This window comes from Procambarus clarkii, chromosome 12 (genome assembly GCF_040958095.1).
Source record: "Procambarus clarkii isolate CNS0578487 chromosome 12, FALCON_Pclarkii_2.0, whole genome shotgun sequence".
Lineage (NCBI taxonomy): Eukaryota > Metazoa > Arthropoda > Malacostraca > Decapoda > Cambaridae > Procambarus > Procambarus clarkii.
In genome coordinates this window covers 45,970,728-45,985,604 of record NC_091161.1, presented here as the reverse complement: position 1 = coordinate 45,985,604, position 14,877 = coordinate 45,970,728, and positions in this window count along the sequence as shown.

Sequence of the window (14,877 nt, the reverse complement as noted above, 5' to 3'; positions counted from 1 at the left end):
CATCTGCCGGGCTGATTGGTGAAAGGAGAAGAGAGTTTGGATAGCTGCCTGAGAGATATGTGTTAATATGTGTCTGAGTCTGTGGGATTTTACTGGCAAGATTAGCACCAACCAATGAAAAGAAACTATTAAATTCATTTGCCATTTCTAAATCAGTTGACGGTATATCCCCATCCTTGTAGAGTTTTATTTGGTTATGTGAGTGTTGTTTAGTTCCTAGGTTACTAGAGATAGTTTTCCAAGTGCTTTTCATGTTGCCTTTTGCTTCATTGATTCTATTCACATAATATGCAAGTTTTGCCTTTCTTATGATACTGGTAAGCATTGATGAGTACCTTTTAGCTACTTCCTTTGAAACTAGGCCAATCCTAACTTTCTTTTCATATTCATGTTTCTTGTTGATTGAGTTGAGAATGCCACTTGTGAGCCATGGATTGTTTAATCTTTTGTCAGTTACTTGCTTGGTAAGAAGGGGACAATGAAGGTTGTAGAGGCTTAGAGTTTTGGAGAGGAAGAGGTTAGCTAATGAATTTATATCATGGGTATTATTGAATTCAGAATCCCAGTTAATATTGTGAAGTGCATCTGTAAGATTGTCTAAAGCTGATTCACTGTGTAGCCTAAATGAAAGTTTCTTGCTTTTTGGTGGTGTTATGTCCATGTTCGCTATGAGAAAGGTAGGGTAGTGGTCAGTTGTTCTGTCGTAGATTATACCAGATACAAGGGGAGCTGTTATGTTTGTCCATATGTGGTCCAAGGTAGTGGCTGATGTTTGAGTGACTCGGGTAGGTTTGGTGATTGTGGGGATTAGCATACAGGAGTTCATGCTGTTAAGGAAATAGTCAACTTGAGAGCAATTTTGTTGACCCAGGTCAATATTAAAGTCTCCTCCCAGAATGATGTGGTTTTTGTTGAGATTGTTGTTTAGAATAAGATTCCTTAGGTTGTCTGAGAAAGAAGCTATGTTAGTATTGGGAAATCTATAGATGGCTCCAATAGTCAAAGAGGATTTAAGGGATTTAATTGTAAACTGAGCAAAAGTATATTCACAGTAGTCATCTCTGTCACTAATAACACTGTTGCAGATAAATATATCTCGGTAATATATAGCTGTGCCACCACCTTTTTTATTAGGCCTACAGTTATGAATGGCTTTATAACCAGCTAAGTTGTAGAGTTGGGTATAGTCTTTATTTAGCCAAATTTCTGTTAAAATAATGAACGATAGGTTAGTACCTAGTGCTGTGAGTAATGTATTTAAATCGTCAAAATGTTTACCAAGTGATCTAACATTTTGGTTATAAACTGTTAGACAGGTGCTATTTTGAAGTTTGTTTTTAGCCTGGTGTGCTGTGAAATACTTGCAATTTAACAAAGTTTAACAAAGTTAACAAAGTGTTTGTTAACAAAGCGCACTCTTATCAGAGAAGGGACGAGTAGAGAACTATCAGGGGAAAAACGCCAAACCATTACGACTATATATAGCAGTTGGAAGAGGTCAGGTTAAGGATTTGAGATGGCACAGGAGGGAGGGAAGGGATGGTGCCCAACAACTTGGACGGTCGGGGACTGAACGCCGACCTGCATGAAGCGAGACCGTCGCTATAACCAAGTCCAAGTGGTTGGACTCTTATCAGAGAAGACAAGGTGCAAACCACACCCCTTACAGTTTAAATCTATTTATTTATATACAAGAAGGTACATTGGGTTGTGAGAGTACATAACATTTGTTAAGAGGTACATTGTAGCAAATTTTGAGTTGTCGGAATGGGTAGCCAGAGATACAGTGTGAGTTTGAAACATTTAGAAACAAGCCACCGCCGAATGATGCTAATATATTATGCACCCCATACTCAACCAGTGAGTATAGTGGAGACACAAATAGATTACATGGTCATAACGTCTTAATCAGACCTCAGTAGATATTTTTACATTATCATTTAACACTAACTTAAGTAAAATAACAACCAGTAAGCATACTGCTATTTTCTAATTCAAGTTCAGGAACTTTCTGGGATAAAACGCGAAAATTTCTTGAGGAACTGTGAGGTTCCTCAAGGGCAGGGCAGAATACTTTCTCCCCAGGGTAGCATAGCAGGGTTCCTCCCCAGGGCAGCATACTTGGCCCTCTCCTCTTTCTCATCTACATTAATGACCTTCCAAATGCCTCCCAACATCTCAAACCAATTCCATTTGCTGACGACACGACCTTCATTTACTCCAGTCCTGACGTACCCCCTTGCTCTAAATGTCACAGTGAACATAATATTGATTTACTGATATAATTATCGGGGAAAGATTAATATAATTATCGGGGAGTGAATACTGAGCTAAATAAAGTCCATGACTGGCTAACTGCCAACAAACTCACCCTCAATATTGACAAAACTTTCTATATTTTGTTTGAAAATAAATCCTCAAATCAAATAAATCCACAAAGATACTTAATATGAGAAAGGAACTTAATATTCCGAGCGTTGTTGATCGTGTTACTGAAATTAACTGTCAAATTGGTATAAAAATGCTTAGGCTAACTCATTCTAATCCTTGCACAGAAGACCTCCAGAATTTCTTTATTGAAGATCAGCATTGTTCCAAATGGATAACAAAAACTGGAACTCAACTCAGAATGTATCAGGTTCATGATTTGTACCAAGAGAAACAACAACGGCACTTTCCTGCACCGTGGGAGGTTACACCCTTTCCAGTTTTAATCTCTCCCTTTCTACTCAAGAAGCAAATTAGAGATCAGCCCAAGCTTCGTCTTGAGGCAAAGCTCAACGCGTTATTGATGCTCAACGCTATTGATAATAATTATATTGATGCTCTGTCCACAGAGCATTCTCTCTCTCAAATCATGTACACTGATGGTTCCCTACACCGCACCACGGGTGCAGCTGGAAGTGCAGTTGTTCTAACAATAGGCAATGGCTTGTACTTTGAGTGGGGAGTCCGTATAAACAACTGGAAAGTATAAAGTCCGAATAAACAACTGAAACGTGGTTAAAAGAGGACACTTCTCAACTCTACAACATACCAAACTACTCAGCCATTCACAACTGTCGTCCTATACAAAGAGGTGGTGGTACTTCTCTTTACATGCACTGACTTGCTTAAAAGTAATTAAATCTAGAGATTCTTATGGAGAGTATATATTTCTCCAGCAGAATGAAGCTGGAGACTTACTCAAGAACAATCAAGATCTATCTACCAAAGTCGTCAACCTCGAACAAGAATTAAACCTTCTCAAGAACACAGTTACTAACTTTAATCCAGATGAAACCACTAAAAAACAGGAAGAAATATTGCAACAGTTTGAGAACCATCTGAACAACCTACAACAACAACACACTGTTACCCAAGACGAGACCGACCAACATAAACTACTTCAGTCTGTAATTATCTCTTCACGTGATTTTCCCCAAGAAACTGATGGAGAAGACTGTGCTGCCATCGTGATCCATTTATTGCAGGATAAGTTAAGGTATTCAATCCAAAAAAAATGACATCAAAGCACCTTATAGAGTGGGTACCAAATCATCTGGTACTAATAACAGGAGAATTCGTTTAAAACTAGATAGCTGCTCCCGCAAGTCTGATCTTATCTCATCTGCAGTCGCTAGTAAATCCACTGTTTATGTGAATGAATGTCAGACCAGGTTCAGGCAAAATCTCTTTTTTAAACTGCGTGGTTTCTGCAAAAATTCCCCTACAATTAAACACTGTTTTGTGCGAGATGGTAAAATTATAGCTAGAAGGCCTGACACTGGAAAAATCTATTCAATAACCACTGAAGCTCACCTTAATTCTTTCCTCAGTGACTGTGGGATAACTGCTCTATAGCCTGAATTAAAATTATAATCTCATTTAACTACCTTTGTGTACTTTAGCTCTGCCTTTCCTTTCAAAAGGTTTTAACTTTAGTTAAAAAAAAAAAATAATAATATTGTCATCTTTATTATTGTCTTTTTTTCTTTTTACTCCCATGTTCCATAGTACACTGGCTTTGCCTGTGTCCTCTAGTATTAACTTCATTATCCAGTGTTCCTGAGTGTATCTCTATTTAAACTACCTCAGTTTGTTTTAGTGTAACTTTAGTATTCAACTAAAGGGTACTTATAATAGTATAGTAAGCAAGCTTTTCATTTTATAGATTTCATAATTGCTTTTTTACTTTTTTGGTCATCAATTGTTATTAATTATTCTAGTTCATTTTTTACATTCCTAGTTCCCATTAAGTTTTTTTTTTTTTTTTTTTTCCTTAAAATTACCATTAAGTTTATATTACTTTAGAATTCTTATTCTACTTTTTTCTTTGTTTTCTATTTTGTAATTTGCCATTCTTGCCTTGTTTTCCTGCAAACAGCCTTTTCATGCAGACAAGTATAGACCCAGAACTAAACCTCTTATCCACTATCTATGACAATCATCACTTCAGTGATCAAAATTGCAGATATTTTACAGCACATGATGTAAACAATGTATTAACAGATAATCACAATATCTCTGTAATCAACTTGAACGTTAGATCCCTAGGCAAACACTTCGATGATGTTAGTGCCTTGATTGAAACTATTGACAACAAATTCTCTTTTATTATACAGTACTTACTGAAACGTGGTTGAAAGAGGATACTACTCAACTCTTTAACATGCCTAACTACTCGGCTATTCACAACTGTCGTCAAATGCAGAGAGGTGGTGGTACTGCTCTTTACTACCACCAAGAACTAACATGCTTAAAAATAATTAGAACTAGAGACTGCTGTGGGGAGTATATCTTCGCCAGTTTCAGAGTCAAGGGTGCCGAGTCTGTCCTGTCTGTGGGTGCAGTCTATAGAATTCCTAACACTGATGTGTCCGAATTCAATTCAAACCTTAGAAATCTAATACTAGATAACAGACTGAACAAAAACCATTTAATTATCGCAGGGGACTTTAATATTGACCTCTGCGAGCCAGAACACCCTACTGCTGTTAGCTTCCTCAACTGTATGAATTCCTGCTTCCTCATACCCTTAATCACTAGACCAACTAGAATCACTGATAGTACTGCTACGACTCTAGATCACATCTGGACCAACATAACCTCTCCGCTTACCTCAGGTATAATCACCGATAGCACCACAGACCATTACCCCACATTTCTCTTAACTAACATTATCAAACCACCTCTTGAGTCAAGGGAGTTAAGCTTTAGGCTGCACAATGAAACTGCTATAAACAATTTTATAACTGCTGCTGATAATGTCAACTGGGAGTCCGAGTTAGGTAACATAGGGGACATCAACCTAGCAGTGCAATCTTTTCTACAAACAACTCTTAGCCTATATAACACCCACTGTCCTATGCTTACAAAACAAGTCACAAACAAAAGGCTTAACAATCCTTGGCTTACAAAGGGAATACTTAAATCCATTAACAAAAAACACGACCTTGAGAAGAAGTATAGGTTAGGAACCGTCTCCAAAGAATTCTCAAAGAATTACTCGTTATTGCTATCTAAAATAATTAGACGAGCCAAAACTAAATACTATGAAGATAAATTTACCCAAATAAAGAGCAACATTAAAAAAACTTGGAGCACAATTTCACAAATATTGGGATCAAAGAAGATTTTAAATAACAAACCAACACTCCTGTCCAATAACGTTGGTCAGCTTTCAGCCTCTGATTCTGCTATTGAGTTCAATAGGTTCTTCTCTTCCATTGGGTCATCCCTTGCAAATGATATTCCATCTTCCAGTACTGATGTTAAGGACTATCTTACAGGTAACTATCCACAGTCTCTGTACCTAAAGCCTACTAATTCCACTGATGTCAATGAGATAATCCTTTCCCTTAAAACCAAGTCTAGTGCCCTGGAGGAGATACCAACTTTAATTTACAAAAAAGCCTCCAGATCTTTAGCCCCTGCTATTGCATTGCTCTTCAACAAGTCACTTGAACTCCAAACCTTTCCAGACATTCTTAAAAAAGCAAGAGTAACCCCTGTCCACAAATGTGGTGATCTCACAGATGTTAACAACTACAGACCTATATCAATCCTGCCTAACTTGTCAAAAATATTCGAAAAACTAATCTACAAGCAGCTTTACTCTTTCCTAGACAAACACAATATACTTAGCTCTTGTCAATATGGCTTCAGACCCAAAAAAAGCACTAACGATGCACTTATTAGTATGATTAACTTGATTCACGCAGCTCTTGATAAAAAGGAGTTGTTGGGTTATTTATGGACCTGCGTAAGACTTTTGACACCGTCAACCACCAAAACCTTCTTCTTAAATTACATCATTATGGAGTCATAGGACACTCCCTGCAATACCTCAAATCTTATCTTACTGACAGGCTCCAGTATGTTTCTGTGAATAATACAATTTCTCCCACCCTACCCATCAACATTGGTGTTCCTCAGGGCAGCATACTTGGCCCTCTCCTCTTTCTCATCTACATTAATGACCTTCCAAATGCCTCCCAACACCTCAAACCAATTCTATTTGCTGATGACACAACCTTCATTTACTCCAGTCCTGATCCCCTTGCTCTAAATGCCACAGTAAATACTGAGCTAGAGAAAGTCCATCTTTGGCTAACTGCCAACAAACTCACCCTTAACATTGACCGAACGGTCTATATTCTGTTTGGCAATAAAACCTCCAATCAAATAAATCTCAAAATAAACAATACCCAAATTTGTAACAAATTAGTTGGCAAATTCCTTGGTGTTCTCATCGACCACAAGCATAATTTCCAGGGACACATTCTAAATATATCAACAAAAGTTTTAAAAACTGTTGGCACTCTTTCTAAGATCAGATATTATGTACCCCGCCCTGCCCTGGTGACTCTCTATTACTCCCTCATCTATCCATATCTCAACTATTGTATTTGTGCTTGGGGTTCTACTACCCAAAATCATTTACGTCCTCTAATTACTCAACACAAAGCTGCTATTAGGACAATATCCAACTCTAGCCCCAGACATCACTCGGTACCCCTACTGAAATCTCTGAATATGTTAGATATTAAGTCACTGCACATTCTCTCATGTGTATTATACATATATAAAACGCTGAACTGTAATGCCAATCCTGACCTCAAAAGATTCATTGAAGGTTGTAACAGAACCCATGAGCACCACACCAGAAATAAATACAGTTTTGATATTCCTAGAGAACGACTTAATCAAACAATACAATACAATACAACAATACAATTTTATTTAGGTAAGGTACATACATACAATAAATATTTACAAGGATTGTTTAACTTATAGGTATAGCTGGTACATACAATGCCTAAAGCCACTATTACGCAAAGCGTTTCGGGCATGATAAACTTAAATGACAAGCTTAATACTAATTGAGCATAATGAGTAGAATGAAAACAAGAAATGAAAACATAGATGAAAAAGCAGCACAAATACAATTATGTCGACAAACAGCGCTCTTTAAAGAAAAAAACAGACATTGGTTGACAATAGAAGGGTAAGGTAGGTTACAGGGAATTTATTAGGTATAGCTTCGCTTTTAACTTAAACTGGTTGAGAGAGGTACAGTCTTTAACATGGTTGGGAAGGTCATTCCACATTCTGGGCCCCTTGATTTGTAGAGCATTTTTAGTTTGATTAAGTCGTACTCTAGGAATATCAAAACTGTATTTATTTCTGGTGTGATGCTCATGGGTTCTGATACAACCTTCTATGAAGCTTTTGAGATCAGGATTGGCATTATAGTTTAGCGTTTTATATATGTATAATACACATGAGAGAATGTGCAGTGACTTAATTTCTAACATATTCAGAGATTTAAGTAGGGGTACCGAGTGATGTCTGGGGCCAGAATTGGATATTGTCCTAAAAGCAGCTTTGTGTTGAGTAATTAGAGGACGTAAGTGATTTTGGGTAGTAGAGCCCCAAGCACAAATACCATAGTTGAGATATGGATAGATAAGGGAGTAATAGAGAGTCACCAGGGCAGGGCGTGGTACATAATATCTGATCTTAGAAAGAATGCCCACAGTTTTTGAAACTTTTTTTGATATGTTTAGAATGTGTCCCTGGAAATTAAGCTTGTGGTCAATGAGAATGCCAAGGAATTTGCCATCTAATTTGTTACAAATTTGGGTATTGTTTATTTTGAGATTTATTTGATTAGAGGATTTATTGCCAAACAGAATATAAAAGGTTTTGTCAATGTTAAGGGTGAGTTTGTTGGCAGTTAGCCACAGATGGACTTTATTTAGCTCAGTATTTACTGTGGCATTTAGAGCAAGGGGATCAGGACTGGAGTAAATGAAGGTTGTGTCGTCAGCAAATAGAATTGGTTTGAGGTGTTGGGAGGCATTTGGAAGGTCATTAATGTAGATGAGAAAGAGGAGAGGGCCAAGTATGCTGCCCTGGGGAACACCAATGTTGATGGGTAGGGTGGGAGAAATTGTATTATTCACAGAAACATATTGGAGCCTGTCAGTAAGGTAGTGTTTGAGGTATTGTAGGGAGTGTCCTCTGACTCCATAATGATGTAATTTAAGAAGAAGGTTTTGGTGGTTGACAGTGTCAAAAGCTTTACGCAGGTCCACAAACAACCGAACAGAGAACTCATTTTTATCAAGAGCTGTATGAATCGAGTTAAGCATACTAATAAGTGCATCGTTAGTGCTTTTTTTGGGTCTGAAGCCATATTGGCAAGGGCTAAGTATATTGAGTTTGGCTAGATATGAGTAAAGCTGCTTATAGATTAGTTTTTCAAAAATTTTTGACAAGTTTGGCAGGATAGATATAGGTCTGTAGTTGTTAACATCTGTGAGATTACCACATTTGTGGACAGGCGTTACTCTCGCTTTTTTTTAGAATATCTGGGAAGGTTGTCTCCAAAGAATCGTCTCCAAAGAATTCTCAAAGAATTACTCATCATTGCTATCTAAAATAATTAGGAGAGCTAGAAAACTAGAAATGCTCTTCAAATCAAGGGACCCAGAATGTGGAATGACCTTCCCAACCATGTTAAAGACAGTACCTCTCTCAACCAGTTTAAGATAAAAACGAAGCACTACCTAATAAATTCCCTGTAACCTACCTTAACCCTCTGTTGTCAACCCATGTATGTTTTTTGTTTTTTTTCAAAACAAGGCTGTTTGAATGTAACTGTCTGTAATAATTTGTAATTGTATTTGTGCTGCTTTTTCAGCCATGTTTCCCCCTCTTTTACCTCTATTTTTATTTGTTCTCAATACATTTTATTCTTTTTACCCATTAGTATTAAGCTTTAGTCATTAATGTTTTTCCTGCCCGAAACGCTTTGCGTAATAGTGGCTTTAGGCATTGTATGTACTAGCTCTATCTATTAATCCAACAAACTTTGTAAAATCTCTTTATGTATGTACCTTACCTAAATAAACATTTATTTATTTATTTATTTATTTATTTATTTGCTTCCTTCAGAGTCAAGGGTAACAATGCTGTCTTGACTGTGGGAGCAGTCTACAGGGTTCCTAACACTGATGTGACTGAATTTAACTCAAACCTTAGAAATTTTATACTAGAAAACCGACTGAACAAAACTCATTTAATTATTTCTGGTGACTATTTAACGTTGACCTCTGCGAGCCTGATAACTCTCCTGCTACTAGTTTCCTCAACTGTATGAATTCCTACTTCCTCATACCCGTAATCACTAGACCTACTAGAATCACTGACAATACTGCCACGGCTCTTGATCACATCTGGACCAACATAACCTCTCCACTTACTTCAGGGATAATCCTCGATAGCACTGCAGACCATTACCCCACATTTCTCCTAACCAACATTAACCAACCACCTCTAGAGGCAAGGGAGATAAGCTTTAGGCTGCACAATGAAACTACTATAGGCAATTTTTTAGCTGCTGCTGCTAATATCAACTAGGAATCTGAATTAGGGAACATAGGGGACATCAACCAAGCAGTGCAATCATTTCTTCAAAAAACTCTCAGCCTTTATAACACCCACTGTCCTATGCTAAAGAAACAAGTCACAACTAAAAGGCTAAACAATCCTTGGTTTACAAAGGGGATACTTAAATCCATTAATAAAAAACATGACCTTGAGAAGAAGTATAGGTTAGGAATCGTCTCCAAAGAATTCTCAAAGAATTACTCATCATTGCTATCTAAAATAATTAGGAGAGCCAAAATTAAATGCTACGAAGACAAATTTACCCACACAAAGGGCAATATTAAGAAAACATTAGTTAGTTTAGTTTAGTTCATTTATTATGCACCCCATACCCATCTTGTGGGTGGTAGTGAAAAGGGTTACAGAGGCACATAATGGGCTCAGGGACTGAACCCCACAATTCATTTAGCTAAGCAAGTTACAATCTTGATGAGCTAGTTACAAAATTCAATATAAGTCATCACATCAACAATGGGTTCGAGATCGACCTCAAGTACAGGTTCTAAATTAAGCAACTGACATATGTGGAGAGCTAGTGTCAAAATATGTATGTTTGTCCTGCACACCGCCCCCCATCCAGTGGGCAGCGGTGGATAGGTTACAATCATTTAGTTACTACCTACAGTTAGCAAACTGGGGATATTTGGCTAAAATTTCTGGTAGCAGATCATTTTGAATGAAATATTGACACATCGCTGGAACATTGGTTATAGAATTGTCTCTAAATTCACGTATCTTTTCGCACTCCATCACATAGTGACGGAGGGTGTGCGAATAATTTTGTTGACACAGTTTACATTTGGTCAGGTCTACATCAGCAGATAATGAGAATTCCCAGAGATACTTGTAACCGAGTCTAAGCCGAGCAGTAGTAACATCTAGAAGTCTGCTGATTTTATTGGATGATCCATAGATGTGTGGCTCCTCTTGCATGATAGTATGATGATAGATGGAATTACTGGTGTCAATTTCACTTTGCCTCAAATCTACAAGATCTTGTTGAAGTTCTCGGTGTACTGCTGCTCTCAGATTGCTCATTGACAATCCAAGGTTACACTCAACGGCTCCTTTAAATGCAGATTCTTTGGCTAACTTATCAGCTCTATCATGCATTCGGAGGCCAACATGAGATGGAGACCACATGAAATGGACTCTGTTACCATCCTTAATAATTTTGTTGTATTTGTGTCTAGCTTCGGACACGAGCATGTTACAGTTATGTCTTAAAGAGTTGAGAGCATTTAAGGATGAAAAGGAGTCACTTAAAATTAATGTATCAAGTTTTGAGACTTGTACACATTTCAGTGCAAGGATCAAGGCAAATAGTTCAGTCTGAAGGGTAGAGGCCCAGTTGTTTATACGGTCTCCCCACTCAAAGTATAGGCCATCGCCCATTGTCAGGACCACTGCACTTCCAGCTGCACCCGTGGTGCGGTGTAGGGAACCATCAGTGTATATAATTTGAGAGAGAGAATGCTCTGTGGACAGAGCATCAATACGGCTTAAGGCATTGAGCTTTGCCTCAAGACGAAGCTTGGGCTGATCTCTAATTTGCTTCTTGGGTGGAAAGGGAGGGATTAAAACTGGAAAGGGTGTAACCTCCCACGGTGCAGGAAAGTGCCGTTGTTGTTTCTCTTGGTACAAATCATGAACCCCATACATTCTGAGTTGAGTTCCAGTTTTGTTATCCATTTGGAACAATGCTGATCTTCAATAAAGAAATTCTGGAGGGCTTCTGTGCAAGGATTAGGATGAGTTAGCCTAAGCATTTTTATACCAATTTGACAGTTAATTTCAGTAACACGATCAACAACACTCAGAATATTAAGTTCCTTTCTCATATTAAGTATCTTTGTGGTACGAGGGCACCCAAGGATTATCCTCAAGGCTTCGTTCTGCAATTTTTCAAGCCCTCCAAGCTTTCTTTCAGGCATCAAAACAAGCAGAGGTGCAGCATAATCCACTAAAGATCTGATGTATGCAAAGTACATCATTTTGACAATTCTGACATTGGCACCATAGCCTGAGTGATAACCTGCAACAGCCTTGAGAGCTCGGAGCCTCTCTTTAAACTGACGACAGAGTCTGAATACAACAGGACCATACAGTGGCACCTCAAGGCCAAGGTATTTGAATCTGTTTACATAGCCAAGCTGGGAGCCATCAGACAGTTGCATCTTGCGAACAGCTCCTCCCTGCCTGGGTGGGCGCCGATTTAGTATCTTTGTTTTCTCTGCTGAGATAATTAAACCTAGGTCCTGACATGAGTCTAATACAGAGTTAAGAATGTTCTGCGTGTTAGCATACCCAGTGGTGTGTATCATTATATCATCAGCATAGCTAATGATGTGGACGTTGGGTTTGCTCGGTATAGAGTTTAACAGCGTGTTTATTAAGATATTAAATAAGGTAGGACTGAGGACACCACCCTGCGGGGTGCCTAGTTCAAAGTCTCTTGTTACACTTCTATGCCCCTGGAAAAATACAGATGACTTCCTGTTGGATAAGTAACCCCTGATCCAACAAAGAAGCCAACCACCAATATTCATTCTTGCAAGCTCACTCAAGATAACATGTCTATTTGCAATATCAAAGGCAAACTTAAGATCTAGGAAGGTGGTATATGACTTTTCAGTGTGCAGGGTAAGAAAGGTGGTGATGCAATGATGCACACTCCTTCCATGCATGAAGCCATATATCTGGGGGGATAGCATGGTTCTTATTCTATGGAGGAGACGGTTTAGGACCATTCTCTCGGATGTTTTGCAAATGCAGCTAGTAAGGGAAATTGGGCGGAAAGCATTCTCTTGATTTGGCTTGGGAATTGGAATGATTATACTGTTGGTTCAAGAGTTAGGAAGCTCCCCAGTAACATAGCTCATATTATACAGCTCAAGCAGGGGATTCCCTGGTACTAAAGGGAGCAGACGCAATATGTCATAAGTGATACCATCTTCACCGGGGGATGTGGCTTTGCCTTTGTTTAGGGCCGCGAGTAATTCAAACTCAGTAAATGGCACGTTGCATTCATCTTCGTTGTGGAGCATGAAGTCAACGAGCCTTTCTCGATCTCCGTAACCAGCATTTAATCTGAACTGTATGTCTGGGGGAAGATTATTGAAGCTAGAGGTGGTTGCCCAATGTTACGACCCTGGGTTCTTCAGTGGAAACCAGAGGTCAAAATTTAACTAATTAAGCTACGTTAGAGTAGGAAATCGCAACCCGATGTGTCTTTGTTTGTATCTTCCCTGCCAGACGTAAGACTATTCTTGTTTCTCAAAGAGCATTTAAAGACTGAGCTGGGGTTGATTATTAAATAATAACATAGGCACCAACTATGTTTACTAATACTTTCTAATCATTTGTAAAGTAAACCTGAGTAAACTTGGTATAGAGCTGCGGTACGATTAGTTGAGCAGTCTGCCGGCAGCTGGGGGGAAGGAGAGAGACTCCATCTTTTTCTGAGCTGGCGTGGTGTGGACAGGAACCTCCTACCCTTCCTCTTCGTTTCCTTATTTCTGTGTCTTGTTCAAGATACGTATATTGAGCACATTATTATGCATGTCTGGCATACTCATGTCCTATGTGTTTAGTAGTATACTTTGTGTGTAGTAGGTGTTTTTAGGGTTTATATTACTAGTTATTCTAAAGGGGGTCCCATTGGAACCACGTGATCCCCTACCCTAAGCTGACTCTAACTTCAAGTTATTCAATAGTAGAGCTTTACCCTAGCTTGTGTTCAGTGTAAAACCTTGTATCCTGTTTATGTGGACCAATGCTTTTAACGTAAGGTAGTGTGGTAAAGTTATTATTATTATTGTTATTGGTGTGAATGTATATGGGGGGCTGTTAAGGGGTTAATAAATAAGTACCTTAGAACAGAGTATCTCTTCTTCCTGTGTGGGAGTGTATTGATCAACCCTTAGACTGACATATATGGTCTAGTAGCAAGGTATTATTACTGTGGATAGTTTATTTTGGGGGCCGGGCCTTTTACCTGGTTGATGGGGTTCTGGGAGTTGTTCTACTCCCCAAGCCCGGCCCGAGGCCAGGCTTGACTTGTGAGAGTTTGGTCCACCAGGCTGTTGCTTGGAGCGGCCCGCAGGCCCACATACCCACCACAGCCCGGCCCGAGGCCAGGCTTGACTTGTGAGAGTTTGGTCCACCAGGCTGGTGCTTGGAGCGGCCCGCAGGCCCACATACCCACCACAGCCCGGTTGGTCCGGCACTCCTTGGAGGAAGAAATCTAGTTTCCTCTTGAAAATGTCCACGGTTGTTCCGGCAATATTTCTTATGCTTGCTGGCAGGACGTTGAACAACCGCGGACCTCATGTTTATACAGTGTTCTCTGATTGTGCCTATGGCACCTCTGCTCTTCACTGGTTCTATTCTACATTTTCTTCCATGTCGTTCACTCCAGTACGTTGTTATTTTACTGTGTAGATTTGGTACTTGGCCCTCCAGTATCTTCCAGGTGTATATTATTTGATATCTCTCTCGTCTTCTTTCTAGTGAGTACATTTGGAAAGCTTTGAGATGATCCCAATAATTTAGGTGCTTTATTGCGTCTATGCGTGCCGTATATGTTCTCTGTATTCCCTCTATTTCAGCAATCTCTCCTGCTCTGAAGGGGGAAGTGAGTACTGAGCAGTACTCAAGACGGGACAACACAAGTGACTTGAAGAGTACAACCATTGTGATGGGATCCCTGGATTTGAAAGTTCTCGTAATCCATCCTATCATTTTTCTGGCTGTCGCAATATTTGCTTGGTTATGCTCCTTAAACGTTAGGTCGTCAGACATTATTATTCCCAAATCCTTTACATGCTGTTTTCCTACTATGGGTACATTTGATTGTGTTTTGTATTCTGTATTATGTTTAAGGTCCTCCTTTTTACCGTACATGAGTACCTGGAATTTATCACTGTTAAACATCGT